The following is a 23,484-nucleotide window of genomic DNA, read 5'->3' as shown; positions in this document are numbered from 1 at the left end:
CTGCATGATCTGAAGAAAATCACTACATTTCCCAGAGCCTCAGTTTGTCTACCTGTTCGGTGGGATGCAATACCATTCATTGCCCATGGCTGGTTGGGAAAATTTAGTGAGGTGATGCATGTAAAGCACATAGTGGCAGTGGGGGTGGCTCTGTTTCTCCTCATTTGCTGCTGCCCTGTGGGGAGAGCACCCCGTGCACTGAGGAACAGAGTGACCTCGGGGCGGGCCTGACAACCCCACCCTCTGGAAATACAGGTGGGCATGGGAACCAGAGCACAACAGCCAGTCAGCCATTTGCTTTCCTCTTCATTAACTTTAGACACACACAGGGTTCTCCCAAAGGCTGCCTTCTATTGGTCGTGACTTTGGTGTGCTACAACCAGTGACACTGCACACTGTGAAGAGCATTTCTGGATTGATTCCCGAACTTGACCTCTATTCCAGAGTGCCAAGTTTTACAACCAAATCATCTAGTGTATTGCAGTCATCTAAATAACAGCATCAGGTGAAATCAGTATCATTCAGGGACTCACAGGAAAGTCTGGAGCAGTGTTTCTCAAAGAGCATTCCCCACACCTCTGATGAGGTCCACAGAGGCCTTACTGGGCTGTCTGGAGTTTTCTAGGAGAATGTGTAAGTCTGTGTTTTCATTTGGTGCTGGCCTGTGCTGAGGGTACAGTAACAGACAGGACAGCAGGGCCCTGTCCTCAGGAAGCTTCCAGTCTAGGGGATGTGGAGGTCATGGGAGCAGGATCTGAAATAATCACACTGGGTGTTAATGGTTCCCTAAAGCCTGATCCCTGACTGCATCTGGGCCTTGAGGCAGGGTTGGGGAAGATCCTGCTCCTAGAAGGAGAAAGATGTGGAGTGGAGAAAATCTCAGCCACCTGGGGGAAACACGAGGTCGGAGCCTTCCCACCAGGTGGTGCTGAGGAAGAGTGGGGTAGAGGCAGGTGGCACAGGCAGCAACCCTTGGTGTCCCCTCTCCCCCTGAGCCCATGCTCTCCAAGCCAGGAGGGTCATAAAGCAGTATGGGGAGAGGTGAAATCAGGGCCCTGCCTCGACCTGACTCCTGTGGGGACTCCAAGAACACCCGGCCTGCGGGCCCCACCCCAGCGGCTCTGCGACTCCCAACTTCCACCCAGGCCAGGGCAGCTGGGTAAATACGGAGACTCAAAAAGAGCCCAAGGTGACACTCAGGGTCTGCCCAGCTCCATGTGTTATGGCAGGAACCCCTAGGTACCTATTAGCTGAGGCATGGGGACCTGTCAGAGAAAGTCATTTTCATGGGGGTAAAGGGACTCTGAAGCCAAGGACGCAATCAGTCAATGGGGCTGTTTGAGCCAAGAATCAAATGGAAGTTCCAGCCAGACCTCAGGGGACCGCCAGAGCAGCCAGGACATCATCAGCCAGGGTGGACGGCTGAGCTCCCCAGGCCACAGATGACAGCAGCCACTGGCTTCTGCAACAGCCCACCAGGCTGCCCAGGGGCAGTACAAGATAGACCCACCACCTAAGCCTCCAGCAGCCAGGGCCCACCCAAGGGCAGAACAGCCACCTGCCTAGAGACCAGCTGCTCTCCTTCCCCCACCGCATGCACCACCCCCACTCAGAGAGGATCAGGGGCTGAGGGGAAGAAGGGAGGTCTGCAGTGCTGACCACGTATCTGTCAAGAGACTGTGGCATCCCCAAGAGACAATGCCAGCCAGTAGAAACAAAGGGGCTGCATTCTCTGTGCACCTTGGGTGCAGCGTGCTCATGTGGGCTTTAAGAATTCATGTAATTAGCACCACGGGCTAATGATAACCCCTCCCTAGATTAAAAGACAGTCCCATCATTTCCAGCATCTGGCCCCTTGGAGAAGAGTTTGCAGAAGGAAGAAACGAAGACCAGAGAACATTCTCTATAAGGCCCTTTGCAGAGAAAAAAGCTCAGCTCCTGCCTTGGAAGCAAAGCTGTAGGAAAGCTCTTTCCCATCTTGCAAGATGGCAGGTGAAAAGTTGAGAAGCCGGATACTAAAGAGAAGAAACCTGAAGCAAAGAAGGCTGACGCTGGTGGCAAGGTTAAAAGGGATCACCTCAAGACTGAAAAACTCAAGAAGGGGAAGCCCCATTGCAGCCTCAATCCCGTCCTTTTCAGAGGAATTGGCAGGTATTCCCAATCTGCCACGTATTCCAGAAAGACCACAAGGAAGAGGAAGTACTCAGCTGCTAAGTCCAAGGTTGAAAAGAAAAAGGAGAAGTTTCTTGCAACTGTTACAAAACCAGTTGGTGGTGACAAGAACGGTGGTACCTGGATGGTTAACAAAATGCCTAGATATTATCCTACTGGGGATGCACCTGGAAAGCTGTTGAGCCACGGCAAAAAAAAAAAAAAAAAAAAAAAAAAAACCTTCAGTCAGCACGTGGGAAAACTGTGAGCCAGCATTACCCCTGAAGCCATTCTAATCATCTTCAATGGATGCCACAGAGGCAAGAGGGTGGTTTTCTTGAAGCAGCTGGCTAGTGGCTTGTTACTTAGGACTAGACCTCTGGTCCTCAATCGAGTTCCTCTATGAAGAACATACCAGACATTTGTTGTTGCCACCTCAACCAAAATTGACATCAGCAATGTAAAAATCCCCAAACATCTCACTGATGCTTACTTCAAGAAGCAGCAGCTGCAGAAGCCCAGACACCAGGAAGATCTCACTGGAAGGTAAGATCTTCGACACAGAAAAAGAGAAATATGAGATTACAGGGCAGCACAAGATTGATCAGAAAGCTGTGGACTCACAGATTTTACCAAAAATCAAAGCTATTCCTTAGCTCCAGGGCTACCTGAGATCTGTGTTTGCTCTGAGGAATGGAATTTATCCTCCCAAATTGGTGTTCTAAATTTCTTAAGAAGAACCTAATTAAATAACTGATAGCATTTAAAAAATAATAAAGCCGTGGGGACAAAGGCCTGGGCCGTGTCTGTGAACAGCATGCTGGAGTGGACATCGGCCAGAAGGAGGAGGCACAGTGAGCCGTGGGGACACCCCGTGCTGTTCACAGGGCCGAGCACCCAGAGCATGGAGCAGAGCGGCTTCCTTCTTTCCCAGGCTGCTGAGCCTGTGCTGAGCGTGTGTGGAGGGCGCAGAGGGCCGTTTTTGGGGGCTGGGAGCTAGCCCACTCTGCCATCTCGGAGCAGATACAGCCATCAATTACTCCAGCATGTGCAAGAAGGACGCCGCTGTCCACACGCTGGGGCCGGGTTTGGAGCGCACTCGGAGACGGAGATCTGGGTGCAAGTGGATCATGGGGGTGCCCTAGAGACCAGCCCCCGCCAGGGGTGAGGGCAGTGGGAATGAGCAGCAAAGGACTCAGCCAGGCTCACGGGCAGCTCTGAGGCTGGGCGGCTGCACAGCAGCCTGAATCAGGCAGGTGGCCCTGCTGTTACCTGGCACAGCAATCAGCCACTAAAGCAGGTGGCATGGGAGGGTCATGAGCTCACGCCAGGCAGCCCCCTCCAGGTGAGTCCTGCGAGGCGATGCCTGTGCCTCTGTCTTGGAGGGGGAGTTTGGGGCACCCCCCACAGCATTCGCACCATGCTGGGCTTCCCGGCCAGGCCCCAGGCTTGCCCGCAGAGGGGAGCCTGGCTGGGGTGGGGCCTTACACCTGGTGCCTGTATCGGCCTCCCCTGGATGGGATTTGCAGTTTCAGTGGATACCAACACCCATGGAGGGCCCACGATGACCTGCTTTCCAATTAAGTGAACACCTCAAAATCCCTTCCGGCGTAAACAATCTCTGATTCCTTGATTTAATCCTCCACAGTTAAAGGAACCTCTGCACTAATGGGCTTGAGTGAAGTCTTTTTGCACAGTAATATGTGGTCGTATAAACCCCACAACGTGTCTCTAAACCCATGTAACAGTCACTGCTCTCGATAGTGATCACAGTTGTGCGGAGCTGAGATCTGAATGCTGGTTTTGGTTGTGCAGAGATGAGATCTGAATGCTAGTTTCTACAGTGGATTTGTCACATTCACAGGTAGCAGGGCTTGGGACTTGAACGTATCTTTTTGGAGGGACACAATTCAACCCATAACACGCCCCCTCCTGGGCACCTGCACCTGGTGGCGGCCCATACTGTGGATAAAGGCCTGGCCCCAGGCTCCACTTGGGACGACCCTGAAGGGGTGTGCCAGCTCCAGAGCTTCCCCGGGGACAAGCGATTAGGGCATCACTGCCTGACAACTCCCTCTACCCCACTGGCCTTCCTTCTCTCCATTCACAGACCTTAAACCCAAGAGCACTGCTCCGCCACCAGTGAACACACTTCTGTCTCTGAGTGAGCTTCCCCGGGACTCAACTATGTGGGAACACGGGCCCATGCCGACACGTGGGTTGGGGGACACGGGCCCATGCTGACGCGTGGGTTGGGGGACACAGGCCCATGCTGACGCGTGGGTTGGAGGACACGGGCCCATGCTGACGCGTGGCCTGGGGGACATGGGCCCATGCCGATGCATGGCTGTGAAACTAACACATCACCCAAGGCCTCCGGGTGAGGGTCCCCTCACAGCCATGTTGTGACAGGACAAGCTTGTTCCAGAACGTTTCAGAGGCTACCCCTGGACAGCCACCTCCAGACTCCATTGATGAGCAGACTTGGGAACCTCCCCCTGCCCCGCTGTGCCCCACCCGCGTCTGATGATCCTCCCGGTCTGTAAACCTTGGCCCGGCCGATTTTAAGCAATTGTCAGTTACGTACTCACTTCTGCCTCCAAGACGTCAGTCGGCCTCTACTGTACACGGCTCACACCGGGCGCCGAGGATGTGCAGCTCACGGTCATGGCCCTGACCTCGAGTGGCTCAGACTCGGTGGGAAGGAAGACAAACACACAACTTTCCATGACACAGAGTGACGGGTGTGGGAGAGGCAGCCGCTGGCTGCCGCGGGAATCCAGAGAAATGAGACTTCAACCCAGACCCGGTCCACGCAGGTGCCTCAGAGACAGTGAGGGGGACAGTGGTCCTGGGAGGGGCACACTGTGGCTGCTCCTGCACAGCCAGGGAGCTACAGGGGTCTCCACATGGCCAGGCGCAGCAGGGAGGCCCAAGGGAGGCAGGCACCCAATTAGTGAAATGAACAACTCTTGAGCTCCATAGGTTACTAAACTAGTTGGAGGCAGCTATCCCCAGTCCTACTCGGGCCACAATACAATGCCCAATACTTTTGGTGGCTGTGGATCTGTACCGTGTTTAGCACACGGCCTGGGAGTTAGGACCCTCCCTCTCCCCTTTTCTGGTCTGGAGGTTTCACCTGAACCCTATTCATTCCACATGGGGGCCTGATTTTTTTAATCAGATCAGTCCTGGGTCTTCACCAGCTCATCTGACTGGTCTGCCAAAGTTACTTCAACTTTGATTTATGAATTCTATGACCAGATCCCTCACATCATAGGATTTCCAGTCTTCAGATAAGAGAGGGACGGTAGAAACCTTTGGGTCACTTTAGTTAGGTTTACACTTTCAGAACTAGAAAATTTCTAACCAGGGAAAGTGGAAGAACGTGAGAGCCTCGGCACAGGTCAAATGCAAAAACACCTAAGAAATCAAGAGAATTGAAAAGAGAGGCCAGGCACGGTGGCTCACACCCGTAATCCCAGAACTTTGGGGGGCCGAGAGGGCAGATCACTTGAGGTCAAGAGTTTGAGACCAGCCTGGCCAACATGGTGAAACCCTGTCTCTACTAAAAAATACAAAAATTAGCCAGGTGTGGTGGGCCCCTGTAATTTCAGCTACTCAGGAGGCTGAGGCATGAGAATTGCTTGAACCTGGGAGGCAGAGGTTGTAGTGAGCCAAGATCGCACCACTGCACTCCAGCCTGGGGGACAGAGTGAGACTCTGTTTTTAAGAAAAAGAAAGAAAAGAAAAGAGGCCAGTAGTCTGAAGACAGGAAATGCCAGCTCAGTTTTCAAAAACGGAGGAAAGGTGAATTCTAAAAACCAACTAGGCCTGGTGCAGTGGCTCATGCCCATAGTCTCAGCACTTTGTGAGGCTGAGGCAGGAGAATTGCTTGAGTCCAGGAGTTCGAGACCAGCCTGGACAACATAGACCTCCATCTCTACAAAAAATTAAAACGTAATAATAATTACCCAGGCACGGTGATGCACATATGCAGCTGTAGCTACCCAGGAGGCTGAGGTGGGAGGATCACTTGAGCCCAGGAGGTCAAGGCTGCAGTGAGCTATGATTGTGCCACTGCATTCCAGCCTGAGTGACAGAGTGAGACCTCATCTCAAAACATTAAATAAGTGAAAAATAGAAACAAACCAGCAAGCCTGACCAATTTTGAGCAAAATTCCAGTATGCAGTAATTTTTTTTTTTTTTGAGATGGAGTCTTACTCTGTCGCCCAGACTGAAGTGCAATGGCACAATCTCTGCTCACTGCAACCTCCGCTTCCCGGGTTCAAGCGATTCTCCTGCCTCAGCCTTCCAAGTGGCTGGGACTACAGGCATGCACCACTGCGCCCGGCTAATTTCTGTATTTTTAGAGACAGGGTTTTACCATGTTGGTCAGGCTGGTCTCAGATCCCTGACCTCGTGATCCACCTGCCTTGGCCTCCCAAAGTGCTGGGATTACAGGCTTGAGCTACCGCACCTGGCCTGAAGTAATTTTTAAATGATTAGGGAGGTGGGGAAAAAACTAATTGCTGGGAACCAGCGCGTGGTCACTGAGGACCGATCACCTTTCACTTTGACAAGGTCATTAGACCGACAGCCCTGGAAAATGTTATGGGCTCCATGTTCTCGTCTTTATTGTAGAAAAAAAAATGTACATCTTTCCACAATTCTTTGTAAAAACAGAAGAAAAAGAAGGAGGAGGAGAAAGGCGAGGAGGAGGCTAGAGCTAGGCAATGTCAGATGGTAACAGAAGGCTTCAGTGTGAGGCTGAGGTCCCCTGAAAAGAAGTCTCCACGCCACACTCCCCAGCCTCAATCCCCCAGGTGTCTACAGGTCCATGAAGGTGCTGCTGGGGTCTGTGAGCTAAACACGGCATCTCAAAAGGCCTAATGGAAAGCGTAGTCTTACCCACAGGCTAGCTAACGTTGTCATTTCAGCACGGTGTAATTGAAGGGGACTGGGCTCTTGTTCTGTCCAAGATGCATGGGCTTGAGTCAGTTATAAAATCTCTCTGGGCATTTTTGTTTCCAGCAAGAGGAAAACCTACAAAATCTGAAAATCTCATTGCCACAAAACACCTAGAAATCCTGGAAAATTTATCCTGAATATCCTGTTAAATACATAGCAGGGGCCGGGCGCGGTGGCTCACGCCTGTAATCCCAGCACTTTGGGAGGCCAAGGCGGGCGGATCACGAGGTCAGGAGATCGAGACCATGGTGAAACCCCGTCTCTACTAAAAATACAAAAAAATTAGCCGGGCACGGTGGTGGGTGCCTGTGGTCCCAGCTACTCGGGAGGCTGAGGCGGGAGAATGGCGTGAACCCAGGAGGCGGAGCTTGTAGTGAGCCGAGATTGTGCCACTACACTCCAGCCTGGGCAACAGAGCGAGACTCTGTCTCAAAAAAAAAAAAAAATACATAGCGGGGCGCACATCAGTAAGACAGCCCCAGGGGACAGAAGCAAAGAAGAAGCTGCGGACTCAGCTGCTGCCCTTGGGGATATTTGCCAAGCTCAGGAACAAACAGCCTCGGTTTCCACAGCCATCCAGGCACTGGACACCAAACCCGGGGCCTGCACGAGGCAGGGACTTGGAAGTGAGACTCCCTAGAAGTGCAGGACCCTTGGAGGCCATACCCTCAGTGATAGAATGAGGTAAAACAGAAATTAATAAAAAGAAATGACAAGGAAACGTGTCTCAACTCCTGGGCTCTGAGTGGGATAAAGCATCCCCTGAGAATCCATACCTGGCCTCATTGGGTTTGGGTTTGAATTGATACCATTTGGTCTGTGAAACCAGAGTCAAGAAATTAGCTAAGAGTGGTCTTAGGTTGATAGTCCCCCAGATGCTTGACAGAAACAAATGTAAAATCTCTCTGGAGAAACACGGCCTCAAACCAAGTTGTGTAGGATTTCCAAGATAAAGCCTAGCCGTGTACTATAAAATTAACCTTTATTGGCCAGGCGCGGTAGCTCACGCCTGTAATCCCAGCACTTTGGGGAGCTGAGGCAGACAGATCGCTTGAGGTCAGGAATTCAAGACCAGCCTAGCCAACATGGTGAAACTCGGGCCTTACTAAAAATAAAAAATTAGCTGGGCATGGTGCCACGTGTGTCTGTAGCCACAGCTACTCAGGAGACTGAGGCAGGAGAATCACTTGAACCTGAGAGACAGAGGTTGCAGTGAGCCAAGACTGTGCCACTGAACTCCAGCCTGGGCAACAGACTGAAACTCTGTCTCAATTAAAAAAACAAAAAAAAAGATTAACCTTTATTGAACACTTAAATTGTGCCAGGCACAGTGACCTGGGCCAGGCACAGTGGCTCACGCCTGTAATTTCAACACTTTGGGAGGCTGAGGACAGAACACCTGAGGTCAGGAGTTCAAGATCAGCCTTACTAACATGGTGAAACCCCATCTCTACTAAAAAATACAAAAATTAGCCAGGTGTGGTGGTGCGTGCCTGGAATCCCAGCTACTTCGGAGGCTGAGGCAGGAGAATCACTTGAACCTGGAAGGCAGAGGTTGCAGTGAGCCAAGATGGTGCCACTGCACTCCAGCCTGGGCAACAGAGTGAGACTCTGTCTCAAAAAAAATAAAAATAAAATAAATAAATCTTTGACCTGTATTGTCCCACCTAATCTTCACACATTCTTCTAATGGTAGGTAGTTTTATTCTCATTGTTGTTTATTAATATCATTCATATTCCTGGATTAGGAATAGGAGAGAATGAAGGCACAGAGAGGATAAGTAACTTACTCAAGAACACACAGCAAAGAAGAAGAGTTGAGATTCAAACCCAGGAAGTCTGGCCCACAGTCTGCAGAGGAACCCGTCATGAGCACAAGTTACCTGGAATCAGTCATACGCCTTCCAGGCAATGGAATTTTGGGGCACAGAATACAAATAAGGATGTTTAAAATGTTTAAAGACATTCTCAAAAATGCAGACAAGACACAGAAGAAAAAGACAAAGTAAATAAGAGAGGAAAACAATTGAACTTTTTAGAAATAAAAAATGTAAGTTGGGCACAGTGGCACGTGCCTGTAGTCCTAGCTACTTAGGAGGCTGAGGCAGGAGTATTGCTTGAGCCCAGAAGTTCGAGGCTGGAGTGTTCTATAACAGCACCTGTGAATAGCCACTGCACTCCACCCTGGGTGACATAGTGAGACTCTGTCTCTAAAGAAAAAATAAATACACACACTTAAAAATTAAAATTCAAGGCTTTAAGGTTAAAGTTAAAGCACAAGTTAGATCAATAGATGTCAGGAAATAAATTACTAAACTGAATGATCTAGCTAAAGAATGCCCAGAATGAGTCATGGAGAGACAAAGACTTGGAACAAATATGAAAGCAAGTTAAGAGAAACAAACAGGCTGGGCGCAGTGGCTCACGCCTGTAATCCCTGCACTTTGGAAGGCCAGGACGGGCGGATCACGAGGTCAAGAGATCAAGACCAGCTTGGCCAACATGGTGAAACCCCATCTCTACTAAAAATACAAAAATTAGCTGGGCATGGTGGCGGGCACCTGTAATCCCAGCTACTTGGGAGGCTGAGGCAGGATAATCGCTTGAACCCGGGACGCAGAGGTTGCAGTGAACTGAGATCATGCCACTGCACTCCAGCCTGGCAACAGAGCGAGACTCTGTCTCAAAAAAAAAAGAAAAAAAAAGAAACAAAGAAAAGGTGAAGGACCAACATGCATACATCTGATGATCTGGGAAGGAAACAAATAGAGGAAGTGAAGGAGAGCCCATGTGCCAAGGGCTGATCCTCAGACTTGGAAACTCAACCTACAGCACGATCCCACACCTGAACACACCACAATGAAACTACAATAGACCAAAGACAAAGGCACACACTGAAAATCCACCAGAAAGGGCAGACCCCTTCAGAACACTGCATAGCAGGCAGACAGCTTGACTTTCACGGGGGTATCAGAAACCAGAATACAAAGGAATATTGCTTTCAAAGCACTAAGTCAAAATTAATTGTCAAAGTGGGACTGACTGCCTGTCTACTGAAATTATCATTCAGGAATGATGGGAAAATAAAGATATTTACAGACAAAAAGAAACTAAATGAATTTATTAAGAGCTCTTCAATTAAAAAGTTTATTAAGAAAGTGATTTAAAAAGAAGAAAATTGAACCCAGAAGGAAGACCTGAGATGAGCAAAGAAAGGGGTAAAAAATATATATACCAATAAAGCTTTAAAAAAAAAAAACACTGACTAGAAAAAACACATAACTAATTTAAGGTGAAATAAAAACAAGGTGAAACTAAAATTTTGGTCAAAAATAACATGCAAAATTGGATAAGGTGGTTATAGTAAAAGCATTCTAAAATTTTTGTATTTCAGACAAAATGGGAGAAGGATAGAAAAATTGTAGAATTGCAGAAATTAAGTACATACATAAGTTTGAATTTTCAAACACCACTAAAAAGTTGGTAATTTTCAAAGAGATAAGAAAGAGAAATACAGTTTATAATTTTCAAAATAATAGCAAGAGCCAGGCACTGTGGCTCACGCCTATAATCCCGGCACTTTGGGAGGTCAAGGCAGGTGGATCACCTGAGGTCAGGAGTTCGAGACCAGCCTGACCAATATGGTGAACCCTAACTCTACTAAAAATAAAAAAATTAGCTGGGCATAGTGGTGTGTGCTTGTAGTCCCAGGTACTCAGAAGGCTGAGACAGGAGAATTGCTTGAGGTGGGAGGTGGAGGTTGCAGTGAGCCAAGATTGCGCCACTGCACTCCAGCCTGGGCAACAAACTGAGACTCCATCTCAAAATAATAATAATAATAGCAAGAGGAAATTGAATTTTCAAAAAGCAGAGTAAACAGAAAGTACAACATAAGATTGAGGGAAAATTTAAGGAATCAGTAATTATAATAAATGTAAATGAAAACAATTGCTGGTTACATGACAGAAATTGTCTGGCTGAATTTTTTTTAGAACAGCCTTATGCTGCTTACAAGAAACACAACTAAAACTAAGGATTCAGATTTAAAATAAACTGATGGGAAAAAAATATAGCACACGAATACTTATCAAAAGAAAAGCTATGTAAATATATTAACAGGAAAAACAAAAACAAAAGAGTTGTGCTTTATAAGCCAACAAACTTACTGTGTAATGACGGAACAGCAGAAGGTATAACAGTCATGAAGCTGATACATCAAAAAACAGCCTCAACAGGAGAATGGCATGAACCCAGGAGGCGGAGCTTGCAGTGAGCTGAGATCGCGCCACTGCACTCCAGCCTGGGTGACACAGCCAGACTCCCTCTCAAAAAAAAAAAAAAAAAAAGGGCCTCAAAATATAGAAAACACATCGTTTCAGGACACTGTTTCTTCGTTCACAGGAGAATTAGACACACTGAATGAACAGAATCATGAGCACTCAGTGAGATGCCAAATGTGAAAGTGAGTCATTAAATCAGAAAGTGCTACCTAGAATAGGCAGTCATTATGAAGGAGAAAAATACCCACTGTGTGCTGCAGAGAGCAGGCCTGGCCTGGAAAACAGGCTAAATACAGCAGGGCTCCTAGAAGACAGGCTAGGTGGAGCGATTCTGGCCTAGAACACAGACTAGATAGAGCAGGGCTCCAGGAAGCAAGTTAGATGGAGCAGGGCTCCTGGAAGACAGGCTAGATGGCACGGGGTTCCTGGGAGACAGGCTAGATGGAGCAGGGTTCCTGGGAGACAGGCTAGATGGCGCGGGGTTCCTGGACGACAGGCTAGATGGCGCGGGGTTCCTGAAAGACAGGCTAGATGGCGCTCAGCTCCTGGCAGACAGGATAGACGGTGCACGGCTCCCGGAAGACAGGATAGAGGAAGAAGGGCTTCTGGACCACTTGAGGTCAAGGGTCCTTTGAATCCTACAGAGTCTCTCCCCACCCCCAAACTGCACACCTGCAGGGAACATACCACCAGTATCAAGGGTTTCACAGACACCCTAAAGGACATCCTTGAAATTCTTCAGTATTCCTAGGGCTCCTGATATAAACAGTTGAAGACAAGACATCCAGAAGCCATGTCATGGGAGGAAAGTTGAAAGAGATGAGGCCTCATCTTGGAGAAAAGTTGCCTCCTTAGGATGCTGAGAGACATCCTCAATTACTTGGAGAGCTATCATGAGTGAGGGGTCTTGTTTTCAGTGCTTCTAACAGTCAAAGTTGAGGCCACTCAGTGAGGCTCAGGGTGGTGTGTCTGTTCCTGTCTAAGAAAAGTATTTCCAATGGGAGAGCACTGGCATGACATGAAGTGATGAAAACGGTGCAGCAAAAGTACAGTGAGGAAGGAAGGAAGGAAGGAAGGAAGGAAGGAAGGAAGGAAGGAAGGAAGGAAGGAAGGCAGGCAAGGAAGGAAGGCAAGGAAGGAAGGAAGGAAGTACAGCGAGGATGCTGCAGGAGGGAGCGCTGCTGCTGGGGGAATGCTGGTCCTGACCTCTAGCTCCCTTCCAACTCCCTAGAATGCAAGGATCAACACAGGGAAGGATCATGTGTGGGAATATTCTCTCCCTCCTTTCCTTCCTTCCTTCCTTCCCTCCTTCCTTCCTTCCCTCCTTCATTTTTTCCTTCCTTTCCTCCTCCTTCCTTCTTTCCTTCCTCCCCTTCTTCCTTCCTTCCTTCCCTTTTTCCTTCCTTCCTTCTTCCTTCCTTCCTTCTTCCTTCCTCTCCTTCTTCCTCCCTCCCCTTCTTCCTTCCTTTCTTCCTCCTTCCTTTCTTTCTTCCTTCCTTCCCTCCCTCTTTCCTTTCTCCCCTCTTTCCTTCCTTCCTCCCTCCCCTCTTCTTCCTTCTTCCTTCCTTCCCTCCTTCCTTCCTTCTTTCTTCTTCCTTCCTTCCCTCCTTCCTTTGTTCCTTCCCTCCTTCCCTCCTTCCCTCCTTCCTTCCCTCCTTCCCTCCTTCCTTCCTTTCTTCTTCCTTCCTTCCCTCCTTCCTTCATTCTTCCTTCCCTCCTTCCTTCTTCCTTCCTTCCCTTCTTCCTTCCTCCCTTCCTTCCCTTCTTCCTTCCTTCCCTCCTTCCTTCCTCTCTCTCTTCTTTCCTTCCTCCCTCTCTCTCTTCTTTCCTTCCTTCCTTCCCTCCTTCCCTCCTTCCTTCCTCCCTACCTTTCTTCCTTCCTTCCTCCCCCTTTCTTCTTTCCTTCTTCCTTCCTTCCTTCTTCCCTGCCTCCCTCCATCCTTTCTCCCCTCCTTCCTTCTTCCTTCCTTCCTTTCCCCTTCCTTCCTTCCTTTCTTCCACAACTGTTTACAGAGCACCTACCACATGCCAGGAGCCATTGTAGCTGGAGTTGCACCAATGGCCTTTTACTGTACTGCAGGAAACAGAGAATGAACAAGATAATTGGAGATTTTTAAATGTTATGAAGAAAACAGAGGAATGAGACCAAGTGTCCCAGAAAGCTAAATGGAGGCCTGGTTATTAGAAAGCCATTTAAAAAGGATGGTGTGAGCTGGGACATGAATGACCAGAGCCACGACAGATCGGAGTTCTGGGCTCCGGCAGGCCCAAAGGTGGGAGAGGGGAGCAGCCTGGAGAGGCTGGAGCACAGGGAAAGGAAGGCACAATCATGAGGCTGTAAGAAAATTTAATTTCCTTTCTCTTGGGATGATCTTGTGTTGGCTTAAATGAGACCCAAGGCTTTTGTCCCACCTGTTTACTTTTGCTCTTATTACCTGTGCTTTTGGGGTCATTTCCAAAAAATCATTGCCAAGACCAATGTCATGAGGTTTTTCTTCTAGGTTTTCTTCTAGGAGTTTTACAGTTTCAGGTCTTACATTTAAATCTTCAATAGATTTTGAGTTGATTTTTGTGCATGGTATAAGAAAGGGGTCTAATTCCATTCTTTCTCATGCAAAATGCTTCTGCATAGCAAAGGAAGTAATAGGGTGAAAACACAGCCTATGGAATGGGAGAAAATATTTGCAAACCCATCAAAAAATGAATAACATGTTCTTTTGTTCATTCATTCATTCATTCAATATGTTGTAAGTAGCTGATCATACAATATATGAAAAATCTCCTCCAAAAATATAAGATCCAAATACTTGGAACATTTTCTGAAGAAAAATGCAGTCAAGGTAAATCTAGTCAACAGTCCTGAAGCCAAAACTCAAAATGTGCATTTATAATAAAGGATGATACTATTATTATTACTAAAAAAAAAATATTTGCAAACCATATATCTGATAAGGGATTAATGTTCAAAATATATAAGGAGCTCTTACAGCTTAATAGCAGAAAAAATGACTACCCCAATTTAAAAATGAGCAAAGGACTTGAATAGACATTTCTCCCAAGAAGATACATGAATAGCCAACAGATATATGAAAAGATGCTCAACATCACTAATCATTAGGGAAATGCAAATAAAAATCACCATGAGATGTGTAGCCTTACACCTGTTAGAATGGCTATTATCAAAAAAAAAAAATAAAAGATAACAAGTATTAGGAAGGGTGTAGAGATATTAGAGCCCTGTGCACTGTTAGTGGGAATGCCATTATGGAGAACAGTATGGAGGCTCCTCCAAAAATCATCAATAGAATTACCATATGACCCAGCAATTCCACTTTTGGATGTTTATTCAAAAGAGTTGAAACCAGTATCTCACAGAGATATTGCTCTCCCATGCTCACTGTAGCATTTTTCACAATAGCCAAGTTGTGGAAATGTCCTTCAACAAATGAATGGGGGCTGAGGCAGTGGCTCACGCCTGTAATCCCAGCACTTTGGGAGGCTGAGGTGGGCCTAAGGTCAGGAGTTCGAGACCAGCCTGGCCAACATGGTGAAACCCCGTCTCTACTAAAAATACAAAATTAGCCGGGCGTGGTGGCGCATGCCTGTAATCCCAGCTACTTGGGAGGCTAAGGCAGGAGAATCACTTGAACCTGGGAGGTGGAAGTTACGTTGAGTCGAGCTCATACCACTGCACTCCAGCCTTAGCGACAGAGCAAGACTCTGTCTCAAAAAATATATATATATATACATATATAGGTAGAAAAACTGTGGTGCATACACACAATGGAACATTTCTCAGCCTTTTAAAAAGCAAATCCTGCCGTTTGCTACAACATGCCCGAACTTGGCAGACATTATACTAAGTGAAATAAGCCAGTCACAAAAGGACAAATACTGAATGATTCCACTTGCACTAAGTACCTAAAGTCAAACTCAGAAAAGCAGATCACAGAATAGTGGCTGTCAGGGGCTGGAGGAACAGGGAAATGGGGAATTGCTGTTCAACGGATATGAAGTTTCTATTGTGCAAGATGAACAAATTCTGGAGATCTGCCGTCTAACATTATGCCTGCAGTTGACAATACTGATTGTACACTTACAAATTTGTTGAAAGGGTACTCATTAAATTTTCTTAAATTTTCTTACAAAATTTTTTTACAAACTTCTGTTTATTATTTTTAAAATATTTTTTAATAATAAGATCCAATGCTTTGATAGCTAAGACCTATATAATTGAGACAGTGAAAATTAGCCATGCTGAGGCCAGGCACAGTGGCTCACACTTGCAATCCCAGCACTCTGGGAGGCCAAGGTGGGCAGACCACTTGAGGTCAGGAGTTTGAGACCAGCCTGGCCAACATGGTAAAACTCCATCTCTACCAAATATACAAAAATTAACAAGGTGTGGTGGTACATGCCTGTAGTCCCAGCTACTCAGGAGGCTGAGGCAGGAGAATCGCTTGAACCCAGGAGGCAGAGGTTTCAGTGAGCCAAGATTGCACCACTGCACTCCAGCCTGGGCAACAGAGTGAGACCCTGTCGCAAAAAAAAAAAAAAAAAAGAAAGAAAGAAAGAAAGGAAGAAAAGATAATGAGCCATACTGCAGGCAAACTGAGATAAACAAGGTTTCCAATGGGACACAGCTGAAGCCAACAGAACAGAGAAACCAAGAAACCCAGGCAGGACCATGCTGCAGCTGCAAGAATGACCAACGCTCCCCCTTAGACTTGCCCAGCACAAGGGCAGGTCCCGGAAGCCTCAGCAGGTGTGCTCCCCCTTGCTATGGCAAGCCAAGCGGACCCAACGCTGGGGATTACAGGGATGCTCCTGGGGGCCATTTTTTCTGGTGGGCTGCACCATCATCATATTAACCAGCATTATTCTTACCAGATGCCGTGCAGTTTGCAGAGAACTTTGCACACAATTCAAGGTGTTTCATGTTTGCCATAACCCTATGGGGTGACTATTATTATCATTATCTATCGTTATTATCCTTCTTCCGAGGGAGTAGGACTGAAACTGAGTGAGCGAAAGCCATAAAGGAGTGGAGCCCACAAGGAGCCTGTGCTCACTCCACAGCCACCTGCATACACTGCCCTCAGCAAGCAAAGCACTGTCAGTATCCTGAGTGCTGGGAGGGGAAGAGCCAGCTTTCTCTTGTGGGTCTGACTCCTAAGTGCTTGCTCTTAATCATCGTAGTTTACCACCTTTCCGCTCATATAGTCACTAAGTGAATTTCAGTCCTAATGCAAAATGCAAGAGGCATCCCATTCCAGTACACTTGATCCCAGGAGAACCTGCAAGACTTGCAAATGCAAACACATTTCATTCCAAATAGGCACTAATCCCTCTAACAAGAGCAGGGACTTGTAATTCAAACACATGATTTGAGTTGATAATCCTAGAGCAGACATCACCCTTCAGCTGTGTAACTGCAACATTTTAAGGGGCACCACCAGGGCCAAGCCAGGTTTGTGGGGTCTCCCGGGGACACCTCCTCATTTACAGATTCCCCACCAATTTGTAGAACCAGCATGTTGTAGGAGGCAGCTATTGGCCTTTGCAGTAATCAAAACAAGGCTAATATTGGCAATATAATCAGTAGGCAATGGTGACTAATCCATCAGTAAACAAAATATTTTTCCACCCATTTTGGTTTAGCAGCCCCGAAGCTAACCCTTGTACACCCCGTCATTTGTGTCAAATAGTACTTCCTCCTCAAAATCACTGTTGGATATTTTCTTTTAACAAGGCTTCCCTGCCTCCCTTGTTTAGAAATGAATAGAAGGATTCCCACTTGTAAAGAGTGAAGAGTGGAAGAAAAACCTGAACCCTAGAATCATTTGTTGTCAAATTGATTCCAAGCTGCACGACTTTCCAGCTTGGAGATCTTTGGCAAGTCACCTAAGTTCTCCAAGACTCTTTCTTCAAACTGGGGTAGAATCGTCTGCACTTCACAGGGTACAACAAAGACAAATGAGACAGTAACATGAAATCACTCAGCACAATGTTAATACATAGGTCCCTTCACCTGCCAAGCAGGCTTTGAAGTCAGAGTCTGAGCTCTGTGCAGCCTCATCACCCACTAGACATGAGAACGCAGACAGCTCTCCGTCCTCCCAGAGCCTCGGCTGCTCTGAAAACCAAGGATGGGATGCCCCTGAGTCCTTTCCTCCTTCCCCAGCTCCCGACCCTGGTCCTCAGAGGTGACAGCGTTCACTGTGGCCCTTGGCATCTGCTCCTCATGTGTCAAGGAATAGGGCCCAGGCACCTCCCCGGGAAATTGCAGAGGCTGCACCGGCCCAGACCTGGTAGGACCATGGGCACAGTGGCTGTATCAGTCTGTTGTTTTTTGTTTGTTTGTTTGTTTTTGAGATGGAGTTTCACTCTTGTTGTCCAGGCCAGAGTGCAGTGGCGTGATCTTTGCTCACTGCAACCTCCGCCTCCTGGGTTCAAGTGATTCTCCTGCCTCAGCCTTCCGAGTAGCTGGGATTACAGGTGTCCGCCACCATCCCCGGCTAATTGTTTGTATTTTTAGTAGAGACAGGGTTTCACCATGTTGGCCAGGCTGGTCTCGAACTCGTGACCTCAGGTGATCCACCTGCTTCGGCCTCCCAAAGTGCTGGGATTACAGGCGTGAGCCACCGTGCCCAGCCTATTGGTCCATTTTCGGGCTGCTGATAAAGACATACCCAAGACTGGAAAGAAAAAGAGGTTAATTGGACTTACAGTTCCACGTGGCTGGGGAAGCCTCAGAATCATGGCAGAAGGTGAAAGGCACTGCTTACATGGTGGCGGCAGGAGGAAATGAGAAAGAAGCAAAAGTGGAAACCCCTGATAAGCCCATCAGATCTCATGAGACTTATTCACTATCACAAGAATAGCACAGGAAAGACCAGCCCCCATGATTCAATTACCTCCCCTAGGTCCCTCCCACAACATGTGGGAATCCTGGAAGATACAATTCAAGTTGAGATTTGGGTGGGGACACAGCCAAACCATATCAGCGGCCAAGAGCTCAGGAGGTGGGGTGTGCACTGAGTCCGAGGGTGACTTCCCACCCCACCCACCCCACCATCTGACCTCTCTGAACTTCAGTTTCTTCATCTGCAAAATAGAAACGATAGCACTCATCTGTCTGTATTAGTCAAGTTTCTCCAGAGAAACAGAATAGGACGGAGAGAGAAAGATTTATTCTGAGGAGTTGTTCATGCAGTTACGGAGGCTAAGTCCCAGGATAGGCAGTCAGCAAGCTAGAGACCCGGGAGAGCCAACAGCTCTGGGCTGAGTCAGAGCCTACGGATCTCCAAACGCTAAGTGCCAGTCTGAAAGCCAGCAGGCTAGAGGCCCAAGAACAGTGAATGTTTTCGTCTCAGTCCAAAGACAGGAAAAGAACAGTGTCCCAGCTCCAGCAGTCAGGCAAGAAGAGCCCTTTCATGCCAGATTTTTTGTTCTATCTGGGTCTTCAAAAGAGACCCACATAGACTTCAACTGACTGGATGCAGCCCATGCCCATCAGGGAGGGCCATCTGCCTCGCTCGGCCCATCCACTCAAATGCAGACCTCACTTAGCAATGCCCTCAGAGACACATTACACAGTTGGTAACGCTCCACCAAATATGGCACCTTTGGCCCAGTCAAGGTGATGCATAAAATTAACCATCATACCATGTCATTTGGTTGTTGTCAGGAGTCAATGAAATAAAGCATTTGAGTGGTTAAAGAGGTACTCAAAATGTGTACCTATTACCACAATCATCATTATAACAGCAGGACATGGGTACATCAGATTCCCAACATTGCTAAAGCCATGATGTGGTGATTGGGATGAGCTAAAGTATTATAATTGTCTTCTCCATGAGTTGTAAGAAGAACAAACGGTGGCCAGGCATGGTGGCTTACGCCTGTAATCCCGGCACTTTGGGAGGCTGAGGGTGGGAAGATCACTTGGACCCAGGAGTTTGAGAACAGCCTGGGCAACAAAGGGAGACCTCATCTCTACAAAAATCAAAGAGTAACTGGGCATGGTGGTTCACACCTATAGTCCCAGCTACTCAGGAGGCTGAGGTGGAAGGATCACTTGATCCCAGGAGGTTGAGGCCGCAGTGAGCCATGTTCAACCACTGCACTGCAGCCTGGGCGACAAAGCTTGAGGCCCTGTCTCAAAAAAAAAAAAAAAAAAAAAAAAAGGAAAAGAAAAGAGGCCAGGTGCGGTGGCTCATGCCTGTAATCCCAACATTTGGGAGGCCGAGGCGGGAGATTATTTGAGGTCAGGAGTTCAAGACCAGCCTGATCAACATGGTGAAACCCTGTCTCTACTAAAAATACAAAAATTAGCCAGGCGTGGTGGCATTTGCCTATAATCCTAGCTACTCAGAAGGCTGACGCAGGAGAGTCACTTGAACCTGGGAGGCAGAGGTTGCAGTGAGCCAAGATAGTGCCGCTGTACTCCAGCCTGGGCAACAGAGCGAAACTCCATCTCAAAAAAAAAAAAAGGACAACAAAGTGGTGAAAGGGCATGGGTCCCTGGTCAGGTCAACACCATCACCTCCCCCAGGAAGCCCTGCCCACCCAGCCACACCCTTTGTCTGCCCACTGACTTCCCAGAGCACTCACCTGCCCAGTCCTGGGGCAGAGCGTCCCTGAGTCCTAGTTTAATTGTCCATGCATCCGTGCCCCACCCACCTCTAATCTAACCTGCTGCCAGACAGTGTCCGTATGTCAAGCTGTGTGTGCCCTGGTGCCACCCAGCACACCCACGTCCCCACTTATCCATGTAAGCTCCTCCCAACTGTCCTCAAGATGAAAGTGTCACTTGTCAAAGGTACACCAGGTGCCAGCCTCTGAGTGGGTGCTTCATTGCCTCTGTTATTTCATTTAACTATCATGCATCATGACAAATAAATGATTTGAAGAGTCTCTTAGGGAGGGTGCTATTGAAGAAAACATGCTCTGCTGCCCAGGTGACAGGAAGTGAGGGCCTGAGAGTAGGTTTAGAGGACCTGAGACAGACAAGCTGTCTCCAGAGAAATGGACAGGAACTAGGGGTTGAGGGAGCAGAGACAGGACCGACCCTACAGCAAAAGAAGGCAGGAGGTGTAGGCCCGTCCTACCTTCCCAGGACTTAGCTTAATCCCAGGACTCTAGAGGAAGGATGCAGGGGTCTTGAGGTGGTGCCTTCCCAAGAGTCTGGTCACTTAGGAAGGTGGATGCTGGGAGAGCTTCAGAGTCGAGCCCAGGATCTGCATTTTAACCCACTTCCAACGCCATGTTTGGGAACCACTGCTCCACCTCTCATGAGGAGGAAACTGGGGCCTGTAAAAGGAAAGAGACTTGGAATGAAGGATCCCCAGAGCTGAAGGGCCTCCGAGCTCACCCAGCCCCAGCTCACTCTCAAACAAGACGTATTTGTAGCAGCAGTTTCTGCTCAGTCCCTTCTGTGACAGCAATGTCACTACCTCCCAGAAGTGCGTCTCAGAAACAACTCGCTTCGCAGTAGCAGACAAACTCACTCCTGGGCTTTGCCATTCTTTAAAGACTAACAGCCTTAGAAGAAATCATTGCAGAGCTGGCCACAGGCCACCTGGGAGCTAGGCGGAATCTGTCTTTGGCCCCAGCCTCTCTGTGATCTCTTCTGTTGCCATGGAGGGATTTCCAAGGACCCACGAGTCAGAGCCCTAAGTTCAAATGCCAGCTCTGCTGTGTGACCCTGGCAGGTTGCTCACCCTCTCTGAGCCTCCCTTTTCCAACAGGTATAATGGAAATATGACCTACCTTACGGGCTGGTGTGATGGGGAAATGGCTTAACAAACAAATGAGATGCCCGCAACCCACAAAAGTCCCTTCCTGTCCCCTTTCACCATGTCTCCTCCCTTCCCCAGTCTCAGGGGCCTGTGTCACCCCCTCCCCTGGCCTTGATTGCTCTGGGGGGACCACTGTGTGGGTTGCTTTCACCGTGTGGACTGTAATCCTCTGAGTGGCTCCCTCCCCAGGCACTTCTGCATTCCTGGTCTGCCTTTTCCCTGAGCTTCTGAAGACTTTCTCCCCGGGAAGAAGCACAGCTGAACTGAGCATGACCAACCTCAAGGGGGGTGAGCACAGCACTTCACAGTTTGCAGAGCCTCTGGCCCCACCCTCTCATCCGCCCTCTCTCAATGCAGGGGCAGGTCAGGGCGATGAAGCAGGAGCGGGGACAGAGGTCTGCAGGAAGCAGTCCCACAGATCTGGGGACGCTCACCTGGCCAGGCACCAACCCACCCTGACCCCAACCAACCTCCACCTCCCACCACACTGAGGAGCCCCAGCTGCTCCTTTAGGACCCTGGGTTATCGCTCCTCCTTAGGGGGCAGCCTTCCACCTTGGTGGGTGGGGCAGAGACTGAGGATCCAGGCATCAGCCTTACCCCTGACAGAAGGGGTGCCCTCAGCCCTGGGCTGTCTCCACCCTCCCTCCAAGACCCTCAAGGTGTCCAGAGCTATATGTGTTACAGGAAAGGGGTCCCGATCCAGACCCCAAGAGAGGGTTCTTGGATCTCATGCAAGAAAGAATTCAGGGCAAGTCTGTAAAGTGAAACAAGTTTACTAACAAAGTAAAGGAATAAAGAATGGCTGCTCCACAGGCAGAGCAGCCCCGAGGGCTGCTGGTTGCACATTTTTATGGTTATTTCTTGATGATCTGCTAAACAAGGGGTGGATTATTCACGCCTGCCCTTTTTAGACCATATAGGGTAACTTCCTGACATTGCTGTGGCATTTGTAAACTGCCATGGTGCTGGTGGGAGTGTAGCAGCGAGGACAACCAGAGGTCACTCTCACCGCCGTCTTGGTTTTTGTGGGTTTTGACCGGCTTCTTTACTGCGAACTGTTTCATCAGCAAGGTCATTATGACCTATATCTTGTGCTGACCTCCTATCTTATCCCGGGCCTTAGAATACCTTAACTGGGAATGCAGCCCGGCAGGTCTCAGCCTCATTTTACCCAGCTCCTACTCAAGATGGAGTTGCTGTGGTTTACATGCCTCTGACATAAGCACGTGTGCCCACCTCGGCCGAATCCATCAGGGGCATCTGCACCACCTAGCCCTGCCAGCCATTGGCCTGCTCCCATGGTGGGTCCCCTCTAGACGTCCCCAGAAGCCCCTGAGCTCTTCCTCTCTTCACCTGCTTCCCACCCACACACACCCTGTGCTCCAGCCACAGGCACCCCGTCCAGATCCCTCCCCCATCTCCATACCTTCGCCCATGCCATTCCCCCACCTGGCATGCTGGCACCCTCCTCCCCACCCCCACCCCAACCCAGCCACCTGCAAACTCCTCCAAGTTCCAGCTCAAGCGTTTATCCCCCAGGAAGCTTCCCTGAGAGGCTCAGACAGAAAAGATGCAACCAACTAATATTCAGTGAGCCTCTGTCCCTATCAGGGAAATGAGGAAGCCCCGTCACTGAGACCCTATGATCCTGCCCAGCAGGGCTGCCACTCTCCAGCCCACTGTGGCACTCATATTGAGGACAGGGTCACACACCTGGTAATTATGACTTCGTGTCTATTTAACCATGTGCCAGGCACTGTGCTAGAAGCCTTACGTGGATCAACTCATCCAGTCCTCACCCTCAGCCTAGAACTCAGAGGGCACAGAATAGGCACAGCCACAAGGCTGCTGCTGCAAAGGATGACACAGGCAAATGCAGGTCGGGATGGGTGAAAGGGTCTCTCAAGGAAGTGAGCTGGAGTCGGGCCTGGAAGAGCAGCAGAACGTGCTCCTGGCCCTGCCACACACCTGGGTCCCACAGCTACATGGAGCCGGCCGCCACCCCTGTCTGCAACCCTGGCCATCCCCACAGGACGCCTGACAACTTCCTTCCCCTGGCCTGCTGGCTAGAAACACCTGCCAAGCAGATGGCCTTTCTGACTGGCCTTCTCCTGGCGACTGCAGCCTCGCCAGAGGGCCAGGGCCAGGCCAGAAGCGGCTCCTGCCTCAGCAGGACAGGGCAGCTCCAAAGGTGGGCTCTGGACTGGGGTCTCCCCTGAGCCAGGCAGGGGTTCCCCATGGGAGACAGTGCCAACCATACAGGCTAGGGGTGCAAA

General features: G+C 49.0%; 2 pseudogenes; one reads left to right on the top strand and one right to left on the bottom strand.

The window, feature by feature from the left end:
* The first annotated feature begins 1,985 nt into the window (after positions 1 to 1,985).
* On the top strand, positions 1,986 to 2,827 carry LOC129467556 (large ribosomal subunit protein eL6-like; annotated as a pseudogene).
* A 360-nt stretch (positions 2,828 to 3,187) lies between these two features.
* LOC129467555 (putative uncharacterized protein FLJ33534) overlaps positions 3,188 to 23,484 on the bottom strand; it is a 28,025-nt pseudogene continuing 7,728 nt past the window's right edge.

This window comes from Symphalangus syndactylus, chromosome 18 (genome assembly GCF_028878055.3).
Source record: "Symphalangus syndactylus isolate Jambi chromosome 18, NHGRI_mSymSyn1-v2.1_pri, whole genome shotgun sequence".
In the NCBI taxonomy this organism is placed as follows: Eukaryota; Metazoa; Chordata; class Mammalia; order Primates; family Hylobatidae; genus Symphalangus; species Symphalangus syndactylus.
The sequence above is the reverse complement of the archived record's forward strand: the minus strand, read 5'-3'. Positions and strand labels throughout refer to the sequence as shown.